The 24982-nt window shown below is 42.8% G+C and overlaps 1 long non-coding RNA gene across 1 annotated transcript; it reads right to left on the bottom strand.

The window, feature by feature from the left end:
* Positions 1–285: 285 nt before the first annotated feature.
* Positions 286–17875, bottom strand: LOC125960919 (uncharacterized). The gene is made up of 2 exons (XR_007471106.1): positions 17664–17875; positions 286–5184 (listed from the first exon to the last, which is right to left on the bottom strand). It is a non-coding gene; the product is annotated as an uncharacterized LOC125960919 (long non-coding RNA).
* Between the last annotated feature and the right edge of the window lie 7107 nt (positions 17876–24982).

The raw sequence follows: 24982 nt of genomic DNA, 5'->3' as shown, positions 1-24982 counted from the left end.
TGTCTTCCAGCTCAGTTATTCATTCTTCTGCTTCAGTTATTCTGTTATTGATTCCTTCTAGTGTATTTTTCATTTCAGTTATTGTGTTGTTCATCTCTGTTTGTTTGTTCTTTAGTTCTTCTAGATCTTTGTTAAACATTTCTTGTATTTTCTCAAATCGGGCCTCCATTCTATTTCAGAGATTCTAGATCATCTCTACTATCATTACTTTGAATTCTTTTTCAGGTAGATTGCCTTTTTCCTCTTCATTTATTGGGTATTTTAGGTTTTTACCATGCTCCTTCATCTGTTACATATATTTTTTCTGTCTCTTTTTTTTTTTTTTCCTTTTTTTAATGAGTGGGATTGTGTTCCTGTCTTACTGGTTGTTTGGCCTGAGGCTCCAACACTGCAGTTTGTAGGCTGCTGGGTAGAGCTGGGTCTTGGTGCTGAGATGAAGACTTCTGGGAGACCTCACTCTGATGAATATTCCCTGGGGTCTGAGGTTCTCTGTTAGTCCAGTGGTTCTGACTTGGAGCTCCCACCACAGGAGCTTCAGCCCGACCCCTGTCTCATTAACCAAGATCCTGCAAGTGGCATAGGGTGGCAAAAAAATAAACAGATAAATAAAGGAGAACAATAACAAAGTAAAAAATAAAATTAGTCTAGGAAACTAACAGCTATATTAGAAAAAAATAAAAATATAGATGAAAAAACAGTCAGAATGTAAAACAGAACCACAATAGTAAAAAAGAGGAGGAGGAAAAAAAAGGTGGAAAAGGCCTTGGTTGTGGAGGGTGGGGGCCTAAGAAGGGCTGAGGTTTGGGTGATGGGCAGGGCCTATTCTTAGTACCCACAGGGTAGGAAAAGGCGGGGTGGGAGGGTGGGAGGTGGGGCTTAGGCTCAACAAAACAGAAGGGACCCAAGCATGCTTCTCTCTCCCACCTCTGGTCTCAGATGGTAGGGGACCCCACCTGGGAGCCCACCAGGCTTCCTGGGCTCAAGTGGGCAGGGCAAACACCCTCTGCTCCTCTCCTGCTCCTCCTATAATGGAGAGCCCCTCCCACCTGCCTCTCCTGATCTCCCCAGCCTCCCTTCTACACCCCCAGGACAAACCCAGCCCAGAAGGGACCTCTGAGAGCTGGGAAGACTTCCCCAACCGGTTAGGCAGGGGAAGTGCTGTGGCTGCTCCCCCTGATTCAAGCCCTTGAGGGTCCCTCCAGGTGTGGGAAACCCTCCATCCTCTCAGCCACCCCTCAGGGGCACTGGTCCTGTCCAGCCTCCACTTCTCCCCTCCCCTCAGTCCCCCCACATCCTTTCGGTTCCCTTGGGGGTTCTTCCCATCTCCTTGGATGTTGGGGTCCTCCACCAGCATCTGCAGGTGCCCTAGTTGTGAAAGCATTCTGTTGAAACATGTTTATACTCTATGTGAAGTAGTATAATATTATTTGAATTCTTACTACAATAAGAATGAATACTGTAGTCCTAGAATAATTACTAAATACAACACAAATTACAGGTAATAATCCAATAAATAATATAGAATGGAATCATAAAATAGTAAATTAATCTGAAAGAAAAGAGAAAAATCAGAGAACCTAATAACAATTTCAAAACATATTTAAAAAAACCTGATATAACTGAAAAAGGGACACAGTCAAATCCACAATTAGAGTTGAAGATTTCAACACTTCACCCTTAGGAATAATTAGAACAACTAAATAAGGCTATAGAATACCTGAGCAAAGTCATTAGATAATTTTGCCTAAATAATAATTACAGTAAAATCCACTCACAAAAACAGAATCCACATTCAAATCCATATTGATCATTCAACAAGATAGGCAATATTCATAATAAAATTAAAAGGAATCAAATTACATAAAGTATACTCTTTGAACAAATTGAACTTAACTAAAAATAAAAAAATAAAAACCTGTCTGAAACACCCTCAAATAATTGAAAACTAAACAATATAATTTACATGTAATTTTCTTTTTTTGTAGTGATTTTATCCGGTTTTGATGTTAAGGTAATGGTAACTTCATAAAATAAGTCTAGGAGTGTTGCCTCTTCTTTAATTGTTTGGAATAGTTTGAAAAGGATAAATATTAATACTTTTTAAAATGTTTTATAGAAGTGACCTGTGAAGCCATCTGCTTCTGGACTTTTGTTTGCTGGGATTTTTTTTATTTTATTACATATTCAATTTTATCGCTAGTGTTCAGTCTGTTCAGATTGTCTGTTTCTTCCTGATTCAGTCTTGGAAGATTGTATTTTCCTAGAAATTTATCCATTTCTTCTAGTTTGTTCAATTTGTTGGCATATAACTCTTCATAGTATTCTCTTATGATGATTTGTATTTCTATGATATCAGTTGTTGTTTCTCCTCTTTGATTTCTTATTTGACTTATTTGGCTCATCTCTGTTTTCTTCTTGATGAGCCTGGCTAAAGGGTCATCAACTTTGTCTATCTTTTCAACATAACAGCTCTTGGTTTCATTGGTCTTTTCTATTGTTTTGTTTTTGGTTTTGTGTGGGTTTTGTATTATTAATATTACTTTTGGTCTCTATTTCCTCTCTGTTTTTTTAAAAAATATTTATTTATTTGGCTGCACTGGGTCTTAGTTGCAGCACACGGGACCTTTTAGTTGCGGCATGCAGGATCTAGTTCCCTGACCAGGGATTGAACACAGGCCTCCTGCACTGAGAGCGCACAGTCTTAACGACTGGACCACCAGGGAAGTTCCTCCTCTCTGATCTTTATTCTTCCCTTTTGCTGACTTTGGGCTTTGTTCTTCTTTTTCTAATTTCTTTAGGTTGTTTATTTGAGATTTTTCTTGTTTCTTGAGATAGACCTATATCTCTATAAAACTCCCTCTTAGAACTGCTTTTGCTTTGCCCCATAGGTTTTGGAAAGTTGTGTTTTTATTTTCATTTGTCTTGAGATATTTTCTGATTTCCTCCTTGTTTTCTTCATTGACCCATTGTTTTTTTTTTTTTTTTTTTTTTTTTTTTTGCGGTACATGGGCCTCTCACTGTTGTAGCCTCTCCCGTTGTGGAGCACAGGCTCCGGACACGCAGGCTCAGCGGCCATGGCTCACGGGCCCAGCCGCTCCGCGGCATGTGGGATCTTCCCGGACCGGGGCACAAACCCGTGTCCCTTGCATCGGCAGGCAGACTCTCAAAGAGAGGGAAAGTCATTAGATAATTCCTAATGAGGAGGTCCAGCAGAATCACCTGGGATTCTTTTTCAGAATAAGCATGTCTGAATTCATCTCAGGCTTACTTTATAGAGGGGGCTGGAGAATCTCCATTTTAGTTTGGACTCACCGTTGGGAAGGCCCCTCTCCTATTTTCATCTTTTGGAGCACCGGGCTCCTTGAGAAGATTTTCCCTATTGATGTGGACCTAACTTCCCTATCAGCTCACATTTGGCAAGAAGATGGCCCTCTGTGTGTATAAAGCACAGGACCTGGTAATAAGGGGACAAATTGTTTTCTGAAACGCCAGCAGAGGGAGCTGAGATACAAGTTTTCCTCTTGCCAAATATTCCCATGGCTACAGATAAAAAATACAAACTTTTCCCTACTAGGTTATAATTTGGAACAGATTAAGCGAAGATCCTAATATTCCAGAATTTGGCAAGTGAGTGTGCCTGGTATTTCAGTACCACTTTCCTTCCTGAGCCAGCCATGTGGTCCTTGTCTTTGAGTGATGGGAGAACAGATGTAGCACTGTGTCCCAATGTGGACATTTATGCTGCCTTATGATCCTCTTCTGGTAGAGACAAAGAGAGGAGAATCAAACTGGATTACAAGACAAATGGCTAATACATTTCTCTTCGGCTTTTTTTCTAGTAAGTTAAAGAATGATTTTACTTAAAGTAATAGCATTATTTATTCTTTGTGAGAGATGACTTATTGAGGAGTCTGATGACAAACCCTTCCCTTTGATCCATAAAAAGAACAGCTAATTACTCAGGACAGATAGTATGAGGTTGAGTTTATGCTAGGTCTGTAAATGAGTCAAATAGATAATTTATAAAGGAAAAGGAGAATCAGTCATAGAAAGGGAGGAAAAAATAATAATTCAACCTAACTTTGCAATTGTGAAGAGAAATGGAAATGCTTAAGAGAAAAAAATACAAACTTGAAATGTCAAAGACATGCACTGATGAACAGAATCCATTAAGTTCTTGAGTAAATGGAATAATGGCAATAATTTTATATTAGTGGCAGAACTTCACATTATTTCCTGGGTATTAGTGGGGCTAATAATCAGGCTAAAAACAGCCATAGGACTTCTATTTATTTATTTATTTAGCCCCTATGATAAGTCAGGCCTGGCTTTTCTGATTTCTGCATAGATGAACACCAGCCTAGGAGCCCTCAGAGTTATTCCATCTGAAAAACATGCTCAGTTTTTGGAATATAACTCCCAGTCCAGGTGTGAGCTCTGGACACACCTGGACCATCCCCTCTTCCTGGAAGATGTCTCTGCAGCAGTTGAGTAACAGTTTCTTCTCAGGAGTTCAGAGCCCTCAGTCATCTGGTTGAAATATTTTTTCCTTGATATGAACTTGGTGGCTTTTTCTAGTTCTTATATAACTAACTGGTATGTCAATTGGGGGCTGACCTACCCCTTGAGATGTAGGTAAAATTACCTTCAACTCTCTAATAACTGGGCCTGTGGAAAGTGAAACAAGATTTCTGCTACATTCCCCTAGGGCAGACCAGTCTTACATTGTTCTCTGAGTCTCCTCTGCCTCTCTGGCTTTCCGCTTCCTCCTGGGTTCCGCTTCCTCCTGGGTTGTCTAGGTCATCCCATGCCAAATGTGAAACATAGTTGCTTTAGTTTCCACCACAAAAACTCACTCAAATAAGCATGTGTAAGACTCTTAACAGAAGAGGGCCCTGAGGAATTGATGAAGGATGTCTAGGTGAGAGGTCACAGCTCAAAATGCAATTCCTCCTTCTCAATGGCACACAATTCTCTCTCTCCTCCTCTCTGCTTTCCAGTGGATTTCCTGAGGAGGTCCAATGACTTCTCCTTTTATTTTCAGAGTATTTCAGCCCTTTTCTCTTGAGCCTTGGTTTTGGCCTTCATGGAGGTCCCTGGTGATGGTGACTGAGGAGAAGTGGAAGTGAACTTTTCCCCCAGGTTCTTCTCAAATTATTTTTCCAAAGAGGAAGAGTCTTCTTCCTAAGACAAATTTTGGTGCAAACCATAGGTTAATATTTTGTCAACCTCATGATGATGATTTTAACTCAATTACTCAATAGCAACTCCCACCTACATTAAGCTCCATTCACAACATTGATATTGATACATAGAAATGACTGGTTGGAAAAAGGAGGAGCTGAAAATATTCTTTAATAAGAAAAACATGCACTACAAAAGCATTCTTATTAAAGCAATAATACAGATGAAAAGAAAAATCCAATCAGTTCAGATGGGCATGTAATAATAATAAAATATCTCATTACTTCCTTCTGCCCCCTCTTCTCCCACCTGCTCCCCAGAGGCAGCCACTTTTGACAATTTCTGCTTTTAGTTCTTCTGATGGTTATAATCATAACTTCCCTGAATGAGAGAAATGACTAAGCCCTGAGCATGAGTGCAGACCATGTGCACTAGAAGGTTTAACTTGAAACATGTGGGCAGGAAGTTAGGTTAGAACTACTTAAAATGCTGAAAGAGGATAGGCCCTTTCACTGCTGTTTGCCTCCTCAAACCCAGTGATCACGATCAGCATCACCTGGGAACTCTGCAGAAAAGCAATTTTTCTGGCCCCATCCTGGGACTTACTGAACCAGAACCTATGGGGTGGGGCCCAGCAATGGGTGTTTTAGCAAATTCTCAGGGTGATTCTGATGCATGCTCAAGTTTGAGAGGCACTGCTCTAAATCAGCCACAGAAATCCTATTCCTCTTGCCCATGATTGGCTTAGGGTGGACACGTGACCCTGTTCTGGCTAATGAGATGCCACAGGAGGTGTTTTTGAGGGGCTTCTGGGAAAAGAGTTCTTGCTCTTAAAAGAGGTGCATGGAAGATTAGGAGCCATCCTTGGTCCTTCCACCAGATATAGTCACCTCTAGGTGAGAGGATGGAACTGCTGTGGCGTCTATTGGTGGTGGGGTGAAGTGACAGAGTGAAGAGGGTGGAGTTGAGAGGTGGAAAGAATCTGATGCCCTAATGATATCCCAGGGCTCCAAAATTAACAATCTTGGACTCATTCTCCCATGGACTTTTTTTGTTGTATGCATAGGGGAGGAGAGGGGATAGGTGAATGAACCTACTCCAGCATTTATTCCATAGGCATTTGTCCAATCATTTTCACACCTGACATGCCTGAATCCAGGACCCCTCTTCTGCTGCAGCCTTCTCTTGGGCATGTTCTGAGCTGATATCCCTTCTGCCAATGTTTATCCCTCAGTGTAATTCTACCCAAGAATCATGAAAATCCTTGGTCTGCTGATCCTCTCCTATGCTCTCCACTCTTCCTGGTCCTTCCTTATTGCCATTTAGATGGGATGTGGGGAGAGAAGAGAGAGAGGAATATGCTTAGTTTGCTAACTTGAATCAGAAGGCCTAGTTTGTTTGTTTGCTCTTATTGAGACTTGGCACTCATTGTCCCTGGTGACCCATTTCAAAAGGAGAAGGAAAGATGAAGTGCATGGAGAAGGAGGAGAGCTGTTCAGTGTGGTCTCTTCTGGCACATCCATGTAACCCTTGTGGGACGTTTCCGTATCTGGAAATTATGCTTAACTCTTTCATGCCCAAAATGTAGATCCTTCAAGAGAGACAGGAATACTGCAGCAAGTCATTGTGGCAATAGAGAAGGCCAGCAGGGCTCCTGAGCTTGCCTTATGCGGCTTCTACCCTTTCCTGGAGCTTGGGCCAACATCCTTCCCTCCCAGAAGTTATTGAAACTGAAGTTTCAACTGCTGAGCACAGAAGGATTGAAAATGTGTATATAGCTATATCCAAAACCTCAACCACATGATGTAATCTTTTTTAGCATACCTTAATTTAACATAACTGATTTTTTTATTTTTAATTTTATTGGAGTATCGTTGATCTACAAAGTTTTGTTAGTTTCAGGTGTACAGCAAAGTGATTCAGTTATACTATACATATATTCATTCTTTTTCAGATTCTTTTCCCATATAGGTTATCACATGATACAATCTTGAGTTAGCACTTACACTGGTGAGAAACCACCATGGGTTCTCTAGGGACATCTTGGATAGGCATCTGTATTCTACTTTATAGAATAGTTTTCCAGCTTATACTTCCTTCAATCTGATGTGCTTTTGCCATAGCTATTTCAATTTACTCTTTGATCATAATTGAACAATACATGTGATTCTTTTTCTCTCTTTAAATGTCAGAACATGACATTCTGTTGTTTAGAAGAACAACCCTGGGTTGTTGAGGATGGCCCAGGATGGCGAGGCTTTTACTGCCTCTAGAACTGAGTCAATTCACTCTTTTCTTTTTGAGCTTCTGTTTCTTCCGCTGCAAAAGATGGAAATTAATCATAGCTTCTGACAGGTTTGTGGTGCTGAGGCTTGACAGCAGTGGTAGGTAACACTGCAATGTTGTGTAAGAAGAGCCAAAGGTCTGAAGTATAAGTAAGTACACCATCCCCACCATTGAGAGCAGCAATAATCACTTGACCTTTTACATTTTCACTTAAAAAGTAGATGCAAGAGTGCGGTTCTTTCCAGGGAGGCATCCGCGTGGTACCGGGAGTGTGTCTGATGAGGAGGATGTGCCACATGGCCTTGGCTTCGTAGTGGTCCAGCCTGAATGCCAGTTCTTCTTCTCCAGATTGCAGGTTCATCTTCCACAGGTTGAGCAGGGCTAGTGGTGCTCACCCATCCCAGGTGAGGGTCCCTGATGCCAGGCCTGGGGTGGGGCTCCTCCCCCACCCAGCCCCCAACCCGGCTGGAGGCTGGGCCACGTGCAGTTCTGAGTCCCCCAGGGCCACAGCCCAGGAGAGTGAGGTGCCCGAGCCCTGGGCAGCTGAGGAGACGTTGAAAGAACAATGGCAATAGAAAATCAATACAACATGAAAACTGGAATCTGCTTCCTGAATGAATTGGAAAATCAGGGACTAGTAGAAGGATAGCATACCAAACAGAAACACTCTTCCATTCGTTGTTGCCGTGTGGCTGACAGGGTCTTGGTGCTCCAGCTGGGTGTCAGACCTGAGCTTCTGAGGTGGGAGAGCCGAGTTCAGGACACTGAACCACCAGGTTGGCGAGAACTCTCCCAGAGATTTCCGTCTCAACGCTAAGACCCAGCTCCACACAATGATGAGCAAGCTCCAGTGCTGGACACTCCATGCCAAACAACTAGCAAGACAGGAACACAACCCCATCCATTACCAGAGAGGCTGCCTAAAATAATAAGTTCACAGACACCCCAAAACACACCACTGGATGCGGTCCTGCCCACTAGAAAGACAAGATCTAGACTCATCCAGCAGAACACAAGCACCAGTCCCCTCCACAAGGAAGCTTACACAACCCACTGAACCAACATTACCCACTGGGGGCAGACACCAAAAACAATGGGAACTACGGACCTGCAGCCTGCGAACAGGAGACCCCAAACACAGTAAGTTAAGCAAAATGAGAAGACAGAGAAATATGCAGCAGATGAAGGAGCAAAGTAAAAACCAAACAGACCAAACAAATGAAGAGGAAATAGACAGTCTACCTGAAAAAGAATTCAGAGTAATGAGAGTAAAGGTGATCCAAAATCTTGGAAATGGAATGGAGAAAATACAAGAAACCTTTAACAAGGACCTAGAAGAACTAAAGAGCAAACAAACCATGATGAACAACACAATAAATGAAATTTAAAATTCTCTAGAAGGAATCAATAGCAGAATAACTGAGGCAGAAGAACAGATAAGTGACCTGGAAGATAAAATACTGGAAATAACTACCACAGAGCAGAATAAAGAAAAAATGAAAAGAATTGAGGAGACTCTTAGAGATCTCTGGAACAATATTAAATGCACCATCGTTCAAATTATAGGAGTCCCAGAAGAAGAAGAGAGAAAGAAAGGGGCTGAGAAAATATTTGAAGAGATTATAGTTGAAAACTTCCCTAGTATGGTAAAGGAAATAGTCACTCAAGTCCAGGAAGTACAGAGAATCCAATACAGGAGAAATCCAAGGAGAAACATGCAAAGACACATGTTAATCAAACTATCAAAAATTAAATACAAAGGAAAAATATTAGAAACAGAAAGGGAAAATCAACAAATAACATACAAGGGAATCCGCATAAGGTTAACAGCATATCTGTCAGCAGAAACTCTGCAAGCCAGAAGAGAATGGCAGGACATATTTAAAGTTATGAAAGGGAAAAATCTACAACCAAGATTACTCTACCCAGCAAGGATCTCATTCAGATTTGATGGAGAAATTAAAACCTTCACAGACAAGCAAAAGCTGAGAGAGTTCAGCACCACCAAACCAGCTTTACAACAAATGTTAAAGGAACTTTTCTAGGCAGGAAACACAAGAGAAGGAAAGGATTTACAAAAACAAACCCAAAACAGTTAAGAAAATGGAAATAGGAACATACATATCGATAATTACCATAAATGTAAATGGATTAAATGCTCCAACCAAGAGACATAGACTGTCTGAATGGATACAAAAACAAGGCCCATATATATGCTGTCTACAAGAGACCCAATTCAGACCTAGGGACACGTAGAGACTGAAAGTGATGGGTTGGAAAAAGACATTCCATGCAAATGGAAATCAAAAGAAAGCTGGAGTAACACTTCTCATATCAGACAAAATAGACTTTAAAATAAAGGCTATTACAAGAGACAAAGAAGGACACTACATAATGATTGAGGGATCAATCCAAGAAGAAGATATAACAATTGTAAATATTTATGTACCCAACATAGGAGCACCTCAGTACATAAGGCAAATGCTAAAAACCATGAAAGGGAAAATTAACAGTAACACAATAATAGTAGAGGACTTTAACACCCCACTTTCACCAATGGACAGATCATCCAAAATGAAAATACATAGGGAAACACAAGCTTTAAATGACCCATTAAAAAAGATGGACTTAATTGATAGTGATAGGACATTCCATCCAAAAACAGCAGAATACACTTTCTTCTCAAGTGCTCATGGAACATTCTCCAGGATAGATCATATCCTGGGTCACAAATCAAGCATTGGTAAATTTAAGAAAATTGAAATCATATCAAATATCTTTTCTGACCACAATGCTGTAATACAAGATATCAATTACAGGAAAAAATTCTGTAAAAAATACAAAGACATGGAGGCTAAACAACATGTTACTAAATAACCAAGGGATCACTGAAGAAATCAAAGAGGAAATCAAAAATACGTAGAAACAAATGACAATGGAAACAGGATAACCCAAAATCTATGGGATGCAGCAAAAGCAGTTCTAAGAGGGAAGTTGATAGCAATACAATCCTACCTCAAGAAACAAGAAAAATCTCAAATAAACAAACTAACCTTACACCTAAAGGAACTAGAGAAAGAAGAACAAACAAAACCAAAAGTTAGCAGAAGGAAAGAAATCATAAACATCAGAGCAGAAATAAATGAAATAGAAACAAAGAAAACAATAGCAAAGATCAACAAAACTAAAACCTGTTTCTTTGAGAAGATAAACAAAATTGATACACCATTAGCCAGACTCATCAAGAAAATGAGGGAGAAAGCTCAAATCCACAGAATTAGAAATGAGAAAGGAGAAGTAACAACTGACCCTGCAGAAATGCAAAGAATCATGAGCGATTACTACAAGCAACTATACGCCAATAAAATGGACAACCTGGAAGAAATGGATAAAATCTTAGGAAAGCACAACCTTCTGAGACTGAAACAGGAAGAAATAGAAAATATAAACAGACCAATCATAAGCACTGAAATTGAAACTGTGCTTAAAAATCTTCCAACAAACAAAAGCCCAGGACCAGATGGCTTCACAGGCGAATTCTACCAAACATTTAGAGAAGAGCTAACACCTATCCTTCTCAAACTCTTCCAAAATATAGCAGAGGGAGGAACACTCCCAAACTCTTTCTACAAGACCACCATCCCCCTGATACCAAAACCAGAGAAAGATATCACCAAAAGAGAATACTGGAGGCCAATATCACTGATGAACATAGATGCAAAAATCTTCAACAAAATATGAGCAAACAGAATCCAACAACACATTAAAAGGATCATACACCATGATCAAGTGGGGTTTATCCCAGGAATGCAAGGATTCTTCAATATATGCAAATCAATCAATGTGATACACCATATTAAAAAACTGAAGAATAAAAACTATATGATCTTCTCAATAGATGCAGAGAAAGCTTTTGACAAAATTTATGATAAAAACCCTCCAGAAAGTAGGCATAGAGGGAGCTTACCTCAACATAATAGAGGCCATATATGACAAACCCACAGCCAGCATCATTCTCAATGGTGAAAAACCGAAATCATTTCCACTAAGATCAGGAACAAGACAAGGTTGCCCACTCTTACTGCTATTATTCAACATAGTTTGGGAAGTTTTAGCCACAGCAATCAGAAAAGAAAAAGAAATAAAAGGCATCCAAATTGGAAAATAAGAAGTAAAACTGTCACTGTTTGCAGATGATATGACACTATACATAGAGAATCCTAAAGATGCTACCAGAAAACTACTAGAGCTAATCAATGAATTTGGTAAAGTAGCAGGATACAAAATTAATGCACAGAAATCTCTGGCATTCCTATACACTAATGATGAAAAATCTGAAAGAGAAATTAAGGAAACACTCCCATTTACCACTGCAACAAAAAGAATAAAATACCTAGGAATAAACCTACCTAAGGAGGTAAAAGACCTGTATGCAGAAAACTATAAGACACTGATGAAAGAAATTAAAAATGATACAAACAGATGGAGAGATATACCACGTTCTTGGATTGGAAGAATCAACATTGTGAAAATGACCATACTACCCAAAGCAATCTACAGATTCAATGCAATCCCTATCAAACTGTCAATGGCATTTTTCACAGAACTAGAACAGAAAATTTCACAATTTGAATGGAAACACAAAAAACCCCGAAGAGCCAAAGCAATCTTGTGAAAGAAAAATGGAGCTGGAGGAATCAAGCTCTCTGACTTCAGACTGTACTACAAAGCTACAGTAATCAAGACAGTATGGTACTGGCACAAAAACAGAAATATAGATCAATGGAATAGGATAGAAAACCCAGAGGTAAACCCACACACATATGGTCACCTTATCTTTGATAAAGGAGGCAAGAATATACAATGGAGAAAAGACAGCCTCTTCAATAAGTGGTGCTGGGAAAACTGGACAGCTAAATGTAAAAACATGAAATTAGAACACTTCCTAACACCATGCACAAAAATAAACTCAAACTGGATTAAAGACCTAAATCTAAGGCCAGACACTATAAAACTCTTAGAGGAAAACATAGGCAGAACACTCTATGACATAATTCACAGCAAGATCCTTTTTGACCCACCTTCTAGAGAAATGGAAATAAAAACAAAAATAAGCAAATGGAACCTAGTGAAACTTAAAAGATTTGCACAGCAAAGGAAACCATAAACAAGGTGAAAAGACAACCCTCAGAATGGGAGAAAATATTTGCAAATGAATTAATGGACAAAGGATTAATCTCCAAAATATACAAGCAGCTCATGCAGCTCAATATCAAACAAACAAACAACCCAATCCAAAAATGAGCAGAAGACCTAAATAGACATTTATCCAAAGAAGATATACAGATTGTCAACCAACATATGAAAGGATGCCCAACGTCACTAATCATTAGAGAAATGCAAATCAGAACTACACTGAGGTTTCACCTCACACCAGTCAGAATGGCCATCATCAAAAAATCTACAAACAATAAATGCTGGAAAGGGTGTGGAGAAAATGGAGCTCTCTTGCACTGTTGATGGGAATGTAAATTGATACAGCCACTATGGAGAACAGTATGGAGGTTCCTTAAAAAACTAAAAATACAACTACCATATGCCCCAACAATCCCACTCCTGGGCATACACCCTGAAAAAACCGTAATTCAAAAAGAGTCATGTACCACAATGTTCACTGCAGCACTATTTACAATAGCCAGGACATGGAAGCAACCTAAGTGTCCATCAACAGATGAATGGATAAAGAAGATGTGGCACATATATGCAATGGAATATTACTCAGCCATAAAAAGAAATGAAATTGAGTTATTTGTAGTGAGGTGGATGGACCTAGTGTCTGTCATGCAGAGTGAAGTAAGTCAGAAAGAGAAAAACAAATACCATATGCTAACACATATTATGGAATCTAAAAAAACAAAAAAAGGTTCTGAAGAACCTAGGGGCAGGACAGGAATAAAGATGCAAATGTAGAGAGTAGACGTGAGGACATGGAAGGGGGAAGAGTAAGCTGGGACAAAGTGAGAGAGTGGCATGTACATATATACACTACCAAATGTAAAATAGATAGCTAGTGGGAAGCAGCCACATAGCACAGGGAGATCAGCTCGGTGCTTTGTGACCACTTACAGGGATGGAATAGGGAGGGTAGGAGGGAGACACAAGTAGGATGGGATATGGGGCTATATGTATACATATAGCTGATTCACTTTGTTATACAGCAGAAACTAAAACAACATTGTAAAGCAATTATACTCCAATAAAGATGTTTAAGAAAAAGAAAAAGTAGATGCATATCCCTATAGCTTTGCTTGTCTAAGTCTTATCTGTAATGTACTGGCAGGAAAGTTTTGGTCTCTTTAAAATGGAGTGAAAATTTAAAGGCATATTTTAAAGCATTCTAAGTGGAGACATTTTTATGATTCTCCCTTGCATTTACCCACATGTGATTTGACATATTTTATAGTGCTATGCATTTACTCTCTCTTTCCAAAGCTAGTAATTTAATTTTCATAGAAAGAGTTATGTTTTTTTCTATTTCATTAGTTTAGGTAATCAACTTCATCCTATAATTAGAATAGTAAGTACAGCTTGTAATACCTTGGGACACACTCACTTGGGAACAGATCCAACTGAGTTTATATGTACAATATACTTGGTAGGAGTGGAAGTGAATGAGGCATGACCAGCCCTGGGCACTCAGCGGGCCTTGTCAAGTTTTACAGAGTAGTGGACAGAGTTGGCAAGGTGGTTTAGGGCAGGTCTGTTAATGGAGCCTTTTGTGTGCCAAGCAAATGTGTTCCCTCACCCTCCCACACTGTTGGTAGAAATGTAAATTTGTGTAGCCACTATGGAAAACAGTATGGAGGTTCCTTAAAAAACTAAAAATAGAACTACCATATGATCCAGCCAATTCCACTCCTGGGTATATATCTGGAAAAGAAAAAAACTCTAATTTGAAAAGATACACGCACCCCAATTTTCACAGAGCACTATTTATAATAGCCGAGACACGGAAGCAACCCAAGTGCCCATCAACAGACAATTGGCCTTAGAAGATGTGATATACATATCACATATATATATATATGTAATGAAATCTTACTTAGCCCTAAAATAGAATGAAATATTGCCATTTGCAGCAACATGGATGGATATACAGATATTATACTTAGTGAAGTAAGTCAGACAGAGAAAGACAAATATTATATGATATCACCTATATGTGGAATCTAAATATAATACAAATGAATCTATATACAAAACAGGAATAGACTCACAGACATAGAAAACAAATTTATGGTTATCAAAGAGGAAAGTGCGGGTGAGGGATAAATTAGGAGTATGGGATTAACAGATACAGACTACTATGTATAAAATAGGTAAGGAAATACTGTATAGCACAGGGAACTGTATATTCAACATCTTGTAATAACCTATCAAGCAAAAAAAATCTGAAAAAAAATATATTACTGAACCACTTTACTGTACACTTGAAACTAGCATAATATTGTAAATCAACTATACTTCAATTTTTAAAAATTTGTGTTCCCTTCGAATTGGTCCTCTAGAGCCTGGCTACTCAAAGTGTGATCTGGGGACCAGCAGTGTTGCATCATCTGAAACGTGTTAGGAATGCAGTGTCTCAGGCCTCACCCCAAACCTCCTGAATCAGAATGTTCATTTTAGCATGAACTCTAATAATTCAAAATCATAGGATATTCTGAGAATAACTGCTGCAGTGTCTGCTTTAAGGCGTCTCTTCTTCCCACTCTACACACTGAAATAGGTACGTCATGAATATGTTCTGAAAAAACGGGAAAGACTGTTCTGTTGGAAATTGGCCCCCAGAGCCAGCTTATGAACTGCCCAAGAAAATCAGTTTTAGAGTCTTTGTATGAGTTTTTGCCTGCTATTACAACAAATTACCAGAAGCCCAGGGGCTTAAAGCAGCCCAGATTTATTCTCTGATAATACTGAAGGTCAGAACCCCAAAACTGGTCCTAATGGGCTAAAGTCAAGGTGTCAGCAGGGCTAGTTTGCTCTGAGGGCTCTTAGGGAGGACTTCTCTCCTTACCTTTTCCAGCTTCTAGAGGTCATCTGCATTCCTTGGTCTGTGGCCCGTTTCTCACCTCATTCCAACCTCTGCTTCCGTAATTCACATAACCTCCCCCTGCCTCCTTGTTAAAAGGTCCCTTATGATTACACTGGGCCCACCTGGATAGTTCAGGATCGTGTTCCCATCTCAAGATCCTTCTGTTAATCACATCTGCAAAGTCCTTCTACACATTCTCAGATTCTGGGGGTTAAGATGTGGACATCTTTGGGCTGGCCATTACTCAGCCTTCCACACCCTTGTCGGATATTGTTTTAGGGAAAGTTAGCATCATTATCATTACTATTTAACAATGCTTGCCATGTCCTGGTATTTTACATACGTGAAACCTACTCCTCACAGGAATAGCCCACAGTAGATATGATCATCTGGTCCTTATAGATGATAAGCCTGGGCTTCAGACATCACAGTGACACAGAGCAGAGATTGGCACCCAGACCCTCAAGAGTCCAGGCCTACTGAGCACCCCTTGACACCCGGCTAATTAACTCAGCATGAGTGACGTCGGACAGTCCAGGGTGGTCCAGTTGCCTGTTATGCCCACTGATCTAAAGCCCATGTTGATTTTGAGAAGGAAATTTTACATGTTATTCAAAGACCAAAGTGATGGTTTTGATGAAAACCCTGAGAGGCTTCCTGTGCGCTATCAGCTGAGTGATCAGGGCCCGTTTCTAGAAATCACACACCTAGACAGGAAAGGTCCCACGGTTAAAATTGCAGGAGTCAGACAGAAATGCTGTCCCTTGGCAGGAGGCAGCTTGTGAGATGCCACTCTAATGAGCTTCCATGGTAAAGTGTGGCTCACACTTTTATGGGAGCAGAGGAATGAATCTGGGACAGAACAGAGGTGGCAGATGTGGAGACGTTTCAGGGTTTTTTGTTTGTTTGTTTGTTTAAGTAAACAATAGCTCTTACACTTGCTCTGGAAGCTGTGCTATGGGCAGAGATCAAATTCCTCTCAATATGTGGCCATAATCACCTTGCTACTGGGATCATCTAAAAGGGCAAGTTCAAGGACCACAGTCTGCTTTCAGGATTTCCCCACCTCCCAGATTCAAACGTCCTTTAGCAAAGGTGGGCGAAATCTATGTGACTCTCAAATGTGTAGGTTACCCCTGCTCCACACCAGATATTCTGGAATATTTGAAGGTGATCCTACTAGGCTCCTCCCTGAGCAATATTATCTTTTAAACCTGAAATAAGCTTTTATAGAAATCCAGCTGTGCTCTCAGACCGAATGCAGAAACACTTAAGACATCCCCAGGCTCCAAGGTCTTATTGTGGGTTAAAGTCTTCCTTCTTTTTTCCTGCCCATGTGTCTAGAACCACACATGAAACTCCTTGGTGACAACTTTCTTACCAACTCTCCAAAAGAGTGATGTTTCAAAATGTGTCCAAGTTTTAATTTGCGCTGGCTACTTAATTTCATAAACAAAGCTTTTTTTGAAATAACATATAAAGTGTTATTTTATAGAACTGGCCAAAACTCAGACATTTTACCAAACTCCTCTTTTTACCATCAGAACTAACAGTCAGAAATGAATTCCTATATATAAAATAACCAACAAGGACCTACTGTGGAGCATAGGGAACTATACTCAAAATCTTATAATAACCTATAAGGGAAGAGAATGTAATATATATATATACATGACTGAATCACTTTGCTGTATACCTGAAACTAACACAACTTTGTTAATCAACTATATTTCAATAAAAAATTTAAAAAATAAATAAAATTAAAAAAAAGAAATGAATTCCTTGCTTTATTTTGAATTTTATACTTTAAGGATTATATTGTATGTTTTTGGACTATTAAGGTTTGCAACAACTCATGGACAAAATATAGATCTCTGACCTGACCCTTAAACAAGTTACCTCTCCAGTACATGCCTCAGTTTTCTTATCTGTAAAATGGGATGAGTCATCCAAGTTTGTGATGAAAAACATGAGGGGAAAATGAGTTTGACTGAAAGTCAAAGTGTTCTCTTTGCCGATGTGTGGAGTTAAAGTGAAGTTACCGGCTCGCGTTAACTCTTCCCTTCCCCCAGCGGGGTCTGTCTGTTCTGTGTGTAATTACTCAACGGGAACCGTGGGTTTCATATCACTGATGAAATCAGCTGCCTTTGTCACTTCCTGTTCTGGCAGCGCCCTGCTGAGCTTCTCGTGATCTCAGGAGACTAGAAGCTGGCTGACGGAGCAGTCCAAGATGGACTTAACAGTACAGTTCCCGGATTGTTGGATTATATTGCCTCTCGGTGGCAAAGCTCCAGGTACACGGGAGACTACACGTTTACCTTTCTGCAACTTGGATCCCTTTCTCTTGTCTCCATGTCAGGATTAGAACTCTGCCCCTCCCCACAGCACCACTTCCTTCCTCTAACTTGTCCAAGCTGATAAAATTGGGTGTGTCATTGTTTGTCCACGTGCTGGGCTGTTGGGTGGGCAAGGAGGGCTCTTGAAACTACACCACTGGTTTGTGGTCCAGAATTAGTCACCACCCTCAGCATCTCAGCCCTGCAGTGCTATGTGGACAGACAGCGCCCCTCCTCACTCTTGTCCACACCCCTCCCCAGCTGGCCCAAGTTGGCTTTGCAGCCTCATACGCCGTTTAAACAAGGCAGGTCCCTCCTGTTCACCAAGTTAGAGCCGACACCGCACATGTTAATTTGTTAACTATCAGCTTACTTTCTTATTAGATCACATGAAATGGAGCTTTACGGACTCTTTAGGTCACATAATTTCACCAGTGGAAATTAAATTCTTCTCTAAGCTTTATTAAGAACTACATGGCAGACATTATCTTGTGTTGTTGTTGTTGTTGTTGTTTTGTTTTTTTTTTTGCGGTACGCGGGCCTCTCACTGCTGTGGCCTCTCCCGCTGTGGAGCACAGGCTCAGGACGCGCAGGCAGCAGCCATGGCTCATGGGCCCAGCCACTCCGCGGCATGTGGGATCCTCCTGGACTGGGGCACGAACCCGTTTGCCCTGCATCGGCAGGTGGACTCTCAACCACTGCGCCACCAGGGAAGCCCTATCTTGAGTGTTTTTGTTGTATGATCTCATCTGATGGTCTCATCAGCTCTTTGAGATAGGTATAATTACCTTCATTTTGCAAATGGGAGAAGTAAATCTAGGAGAGGTTCCTTGACATGGTCACAGTCACACAGATAGACAGCTGAGCAAGGAGGATTCAAACCCGGGAGTCTGGCTCTAGGGCCCCTGTTCCCCATCGAGCTTCTGACTCCAGCTCAGGCTCCTGACCCCCCCGCACTTTCCACAGCACTGATGGGCTCATGAGCCCTCAAGGACAGCTTCGTGAAGCCCTGAGCCAAGGATTCCGGGCAAACAGGAGCCAGTGCCACTAGGTGTGGATGCCCTCGGGCAGGAGGTGAAGAGTTGCGCCATTTCCCCACTCTCCAAACTGGGGGGAGTGAACTTGGCCTGGGTTCAGCTGGATGCCCATGGGCCTGTGCTGCAGCAGAGGGACACCACCTCCTCTCTGCTCTCTCTCCTTACGGGGCAAGTGTGACAGTGGCTGCGTTTGACCCTTGAGCTGGCCATTTCCGTGCTCACTTAGCCCAATGGCTACAGATGGTGAGGAGGGTGGAATAGCCGGCAGATTCCATGATGCTGGGCCCACTGGGAGGCAGTGGTCATAAATGGAGCTCCTATAGTCAGAGATTCCCAGCACACAATAAAGGAGGTCATTTATCATCCAACAGTCTGTGGCCATCCATTTGGGAGAGGTGGGCAAAAGTGAAGCCCCCTATTCGGGAGCAGCGAACCTGGGAAATTCATCTGCTAGTTGTGGCCAGACCCCTGGGGATTGAGGCCTGCTCACTTAGCTGACCAGCAGTGCTTTTCTTTGATAGATTCCGAGTTGGCCCTCCTGGTCCTTGGTGGCTGTTACCTCACTGTGCTGGGTGTAAGCAGAGATCCCACAGGCCTCTGGGGTCTGTGGGCTCACTCTAGTGGCTGCTGTACCCAAAGGCTCGTTGGGGTTTTTCATTCCAAGTGTTGTTCTTTTTTTTTTTTTTTTCGGAAGTGGACTTCCCAAAGAGCATAACCCCGCACTTGTAGCCCAGAAAAGGGAGACCCTTAGTAGCAGCTGACCCTCGTGCCCGTGGTCCCAGCCTCCACAAGTGATGGCGCTGGTGCTTCGTCTGGTAGAGAGTGCTGATACTGGGCAAATGCTGCTCAACTAGGCATGCAGAAGGGCTCGACGGGGTCCTCCAGGGTGGAAGATGTCTCCCCCACCCCAAGGGTGCTAGCAGGTCAGGGGAGAGCAGTAATCAGGGTGACCATGATGTCTGTGGGCCACTGAAATCCCTGAGAGGGCAGGTCACGAACCCTAAGCTTCTCCTCGTGATTGTGAAAGACTAGGGGAAGGATGGGACCAAAGATTCCTCCCCAGGATAGAGCAGTTACTGTATGAATATACTGTCGGGTCTCTGGGGAAAGAGAACTGGGCTTCCTAAGGCCCGAGTCACCAGAATCTCTTGATGGAATCTGTGCAGTGGAGTAAGGCCAGTGACAGGCAGTAAAGGATTAATGCAGAACTTTTTTTGGAAAAATAGGTATGGAGAGGGGCTGATCAAGAAGGCAGACACACCTGGCCCGGTCCTTTTTAATTTAAATTTTTAAATACAATTTTTAAAGGTTACTTTCCATTTACAGTTATTACAAAATATTGGCTCTATTCCCTTGTTGTGCAGTACAGCCTTGAGCCTGTCTTACACCCCATGGTTTGCATCTCCCGCTCCCCCTACCCTTTTCTGCCTCTCCCCTACACCCAGCCCAGTCTTGAACCGGACTCACAGTGAATAAGTTTATATACCCGTGTGGGGAACGGAGGAGACCCCAGATGCAAAGTTGAACAGCCCTGCCGAGACCACCGGTAGCACCCGGCTCAGCCTGCCCTGTAAGATCCCAGGCAGGATGGGTGCAACCCACAGGGCTCTACCCAGGAAAGAGGGGACAAAAGGTAGAGGAAGCCCAGAAAGGGAAAGTGGGTCAAATCTGCCATGATAACCCATCACCTAAAGCAGGATGGTTAACAGCATTTTTGTTAGACGAGAAATGGAGGGGTTTCTAATTCTTAAAACATGGGGGAAAATACGGAAAGCTTGAAAGGGGAAGCCAGGCTCGGCAGAGTTTCGGGAGAACCTGGGCATGTGTGCGTGAGCTCTGTCTCTCTCTGCACGTGGCTTGGTTGGCCTACACAGGGCAGTGGGCTTGTGTTCAAGGCCAGGGGTACAAATCTGGGTTTCAGAGAGCCGGCAGGCGGCCACTTAGGTGCCAGCACTGTGGTCGCTAGTTAATAGCAAAGAAGGCAAGATCATTGGAGCCAAAGCAAAGGAAGAGGGGTTTTCAGCCCACTGAGGGCCATTCTGGTGGGCTTACCCCCTCTGGGCTCCTTGGGCAGTGTGTCCAAGCCTGTAGACCTACTGTGGGACCAGCTGTGAAACAGGAAGCCAGTGGGCTACCCCCGAGCCTGGATGGGCCATTTTTCAAAAATGATTGGAATGGACTTCATTCATTGAGAAACTTCTCATGGCAGTTTGTAATAGTTGGACAGGGTAAGAAGGGGCAGAAAACAACCTAGAGTAGGTATGAAAAGGACGGTGACCAATCAGAACACCGTCAAGGTCAAGGAAGAGGTAGGGCAAGAAGGGCTGCCTTTTTGCCCTAGGGCTCCCTCTAGGGATCAGTGAATCCCTACCCCGCACTGGGTTCCGAGGACAAGGGGAAATAAAGGCACTGAATCTTGGCACCTTGACCATTTCCATCCATCTTTGGGCTCTGGTGTGAGCTAAGTGCTTGAGAAATGCTGGCATGGAGGGACTCCCTGGGGGGCAATCACGAGGCCCAGGCTCCTCTGCCATGGGGAGACCCCTGGCCCCCTGAGAGTGGATGAGTGAGGGGTGGGAGAAACTAGGCCTGCATCCCTCGCTCACATGGCCGGCTTGGTCACGTTAGCCTCCAAGTTGCTCTGACCACCTGTTCTGGGGGTTGATGCCTTAGCTGCAGGATGCTTTTAAAAGGGCTTGAGTGAGGGAGACAGGGAGGAGACAGGCCCTGGTACTGCCTGTAGCCTGTCACTCAGGGATGGACACAAATTGGACCTACAGATGGGCCTTGGGTGATTTCACTAACACACTTTCTGGTCCCTGGAGGTTACCTCTGGTGGCAAGATGGAGATTCCTGGGTCCCCACAGAGTGTATTGCTCCAAAGAGAGGCATACATCACCTGGTTCACTTTGGAAGGAGTGGAAGACCCCCGCTGGTTGGGCATGGACACATCCAACACTGGGAAGGAGGTGGAGTGGGATAAATCCCTAATCCAGACACCACAGAGCTATGCCCTGCGTGCTGAGCCACTGGGGTCAGACAGCCGAACTGGAGCTGAGCAGGGATGTCTAGTGGGGGCTCTGCATGGCCAGGAAGCACGGCTTCCCTTCTACCGGTGGGATAGGCTGAGACTTCCATGGACTCAACTTCCCACTGGACTGGGGAACCCCAACTCTCCAGGTGTTAGGGTGCGGACATTTCCCCTAGTCTCCTGAAAACCTGGCCTGTCCCTGAGACTGCTTGACCTATGAGCCTATAGCGTGTATTTCTCTTGGGCAAGACCTCTCACGCCAGCCCCATAAGAAAGGAAAACACCCTGCTGGGCCAAGGTCCACAGTGCGTGATCTCTGCAGGATGTGGAGAGAACGGGGCCAGGGGCACCTGGGGCCCTTCAAGTTAATACCAATTGCACTTGCTGATGTCCTTCCTGAGCCACTTGGAGGACCAAAAAGTGTAAGGTCAAGGAAATGTCTATTTACATGATGCAAAATGTCCATCCAGGGGACCTCAGCCCTGAACACCAGACTCCTATCCAGCTGCCCACTGGACCGTCTCCACTTGGACGTTTACTGGGCATCTTTAGCTCACAACGTGCTGACCTTCTCCACCACTCTGCTCCACCCCTTCTCCCCAGCCCGCTCCTTCCTCGCCTTTCCATCTCAGCCAGTAGAAGCCCTATTGTTCCATTTTCTCAGGCTGAGACCCTTGTAGTTTCCCTTGATTCCTCTCTTTTTCTCACACCCCTCACCCAATCTGTTAATAGAACTGACAGGATTGTTCCAGGATGTATTTAGAATCTCAGCCCTTCTCACCAACTCCTTGGCCACTGCCAGAGCCTGTGCTGGTCCATATGGTGATGCTTTTGTAATGTTTAGAAAAACATCACGCACATAACTTAATGGGTGGACAGAGCCTTTGAAGAGAAATGTTCCCTTCCCTCTGGAGGGATGCAGCACCACACTTAGGCCTTGGCTGGATTCCAGTGCCCCTTCACCCTACCCATGAGGGCAGTGCCTCTGCAATGTATCAACTGCACAACCATGTGTGGTGTGCTGGCTGGTCCACACTGGTCCAGACCCACTGTCCCCTCTCACCTGCACTGTTGCAGTCAGCCTCTGAAGTCTCTGCTTCTGTCCTTGCCCTCCTCACCCTTCAGACAATTTACCTCCTTTTGCTTCCTTCCTGCCTACTTGAGCTGGGACCTCTTATTTCCTCTTCCCCAGCCCTCAGCATGGAAACCATAGTGATTTTTTTTTTTATTATTGAAGTGCAGTTGCTATACAATATTATATAAGTTTCAGGTGTACAATATAGTGATTCACACTTTTTTAAAGGTTATGCTCTATATATATCATAGTTTTAAAATATTGGCTATATTCTCCATATTGTACAATACGTCCTTGTAGCTTATTTTATACCTAATAGTTTGTCCCTCTTAATCCCCTACCCCTATGTTGCCCCTCCCCACTTTCCTGTCCCCACTGGTAACAGTAGTTTGTTCTCTATATCTGTGAGTTTGCTTCTTCTTCTTTTTTTTTTTTTTTTGTTTTTTGTTTTTTGCAGTACACGGGCCTCTCACTGTTGTGGCCTCTCCCACTGTGGAGCACAGGCTCCGGACGCGCAGGCTCAGCGGCCATGGCTCACGGGCCCAGCCGCTCTGCGGCATGTGGGATCTTCCCGGACCGGGGCATGAACCCGTGTCCCCTGCATCGGCAGGCGGACTCTCAACCACTGCGCCACCAGGGAAGCCCTTCTTTTTTTAATATTCCCTAGTTTGTTGTATTTTTTTTAGATTCCACATATAAGTGATATCATACAGCATTTATCTTTCTCTCTCTGATTTATTTCACTTAGCATAATGCCAAGTCCATCCATGTTGCTGCAAATGGTAAAATTTCATTCTTTTTTATGGCTGAGTAGCATTCTATTATATATATATGTATATATAAAAATATATGTGTATATATAAAAATCTTCTCTATCCATTCATGTGTTGATAGGCGCTTAGGTTGTTTCCATATCTTAGCTGCTGTAAATGGTGCTGTTATGAATATTGGGGTGCATGTATCTTTCCGAATTAGTGTTTTTGGTTTTTTTTGGAAATATATCCAAGAGTGGAATCACTGGGTCATATGATAGTTCTATTTTTAGATTTTGAGAAATGTCCATACCGTTCTCCATAGTGGCTGCACCAATTTATATATTCCCACCAGCAGTGCACCAGGGTCCCTTTTCTCCACATCGTCGCCAACCTTTGTTATTTGTGATGGTAGCCATTCTGACAGGTGTGAGGCCGTACCTCATTGTGGTTTTGATTTGCATTTCCCTGATGATTATCGATGCTGAGCATCCTTTCATAGTGATCTTTTAAAAGTACAAATCAAGTCAAGTCACTCTTCTGTTCAAAACCTCACTCCAAGTAAAAGTCCCGGCTGGGTCCTAGAAAGCCCTGTGCAGTCGGCCCCCTGTTACCTCATCATCCCATCCCCAGCGATCTCCCCCTTCTTCCCTTCACTCCAGGGACATGGCCTCCCCGCTGTCTCTTGGTTATACTTGGCTTGCTCCTATCTCGGGTGGGGCCCTTGCACTCACTCTCCTTTCTTCTGGAGTGTTCTTCTGCAGATATTCGCCTGGCTCATTCCTCACTTTCTTTACTCAAATGGCACATGTCCGACTATTTACAGCTGCAGCCACCCCTCCTGAAACCCAGCACCTCTTCTCCCTTCCCAGGGAAGATCTATTCTTTTCCACAGCGCTCATCCCTCGTCACATAGCACACTCATCCTGCTTATTATTGTGGTTATGTCTCTCTCTCCTCACTGGAATAAGCTTCACAAAAGCAGTTTTTGGCTGTCTTGCTTTTGGCTATATTCCCAACACCTAGAACAGTGCCTAGTACATCATAGGTGAACAACTTATTTGCTATTTGTCGAGTGAATGAGCAGCAAGAAGCAGAATGGAACTCTTCCACTGAAACATATGAAGTTGTTTTTGCCAGTCGAAAGTGGTCAAGTATCAGAAATTTCATGTGGTTCAGCCTAATATAA

Source organism: Orcinus orca, chromosome 13, assembly GCF_937001465.1.
Source record: "Orcinus orca chromosome 13, mOrcOrc1.1, whole genome shotgun sequence".
In the NCBI taxonomy this organism is placed as follows: Eukaryota; Metazoa; Chordata; class Mammalia; order Artiodactyla; family Delphinidae; genus Orcinus; species Orcinus orca.
Note: the sequence above shows the minus strand (reverse complement) of the source record. Positions and strands in the feature narration are given on the sequence as shown.